Consider the following 1118-nt stretch of genomic DNA (forward strand, 5'->3'; position numbering starts at 1 on the left):
TTTTTTTTTTTTTCAAGTTCCAAAAATCTGCACTGTCCTAGTAAATTCTTTAAAGTCCTTTTTCTTTTCTGTTGTAAAACTTACCACCTTAACCACCTTTAAGCATATATTACGGTAGTGTTAACCATAAGCACGTTGTCCTGCTGAAGTGCTTTTTAACCCTGTTTCTGCCTCTCAGGAAAAAAGCAAAGTGCACAGGCAAGAGGACATATACCAGCTCCGGAAGCTATGTTTTCTTTCCCTGCATCATTAGAAGTATTGGCAGTAATTGCCCTGCAAATAATGCCTGAATTAGTAAGAATCCCTTTACCTATGTTTCGATAAATTGTATTTTTAAAGATACATGATCCAGATGGTAGGGCTAGGGCCCATATTATAGTCTTAAAAACTACTTGAAATTGGGTAATTTGTGTCTGACAGATGTAACTTCAGCGGGGCCCCGAGGATCCATTCATTTACAACTTTTTCCCAAGCACTTACCATGTGCCTGCCACGTGCTAATTGTAGAGGACACAGTCCCTAAGACTGTGTGAAGGACGGTTGTGTGTTGTAAGGCATTGGCAAGATCCCAGGGACTTGTTCAGAAAAGTGCACACTTTCTGTTATTCGTGGCCAGAGCAGCCGAGCCAGGTGGGTGGAAGATAAACCCAGGATGTCGGGCTAAGAAACAGGCTCTCAGCCTCAGCACAGTGTAGAACAGCCCAGTGGCTGCTCAAGTTACACCATCTCCAACTTGGGCGGAAGGCCTGAATGTGAGAGGAGCTTCAAAAAAGTAGCATGATATTCTAAAGAGAAACTGCATCAGGTAACCCCTAGCTGACCTGAGTCAGAAAACAAGCAAAGAATCCGGGTGTGGGTTTGCTGACGGCCCCTGAACCTGCAAGGAGCCTTAGCACTGGTTGATAGGGAAGTTCATAGACAACTCAGCAGTAGATTAGTACACCACTGCTGAAAATGAGAGACTCCAACTAAAATTTATTTGTATATAAGCTGTACCCTGAAGCCCATCTGACACAGCAAATGCTACCTAACTTAAAATAGCCTGTACTGAACATGGTGGACCAGATGGAACATGGAGGATAAGAGGAAGGGGGTAATTTTTGATGCCATACAATCAA

This window comes from Ursus maritimus, unplaced genomic scaffold (assembly GCF_017311325.1).
Source record: "Ursus maritimus isolate PB19 unplaced genomic scaffold, ASM1731132v1 scaffold_3, whole genome shotgun sequence".
NCBI classification, from domain to species: Eukaryota; Metazoa; Chordata; class Mammalia; order Carnivora; family Ursidae; genus Ursus; species Ursus maritimus.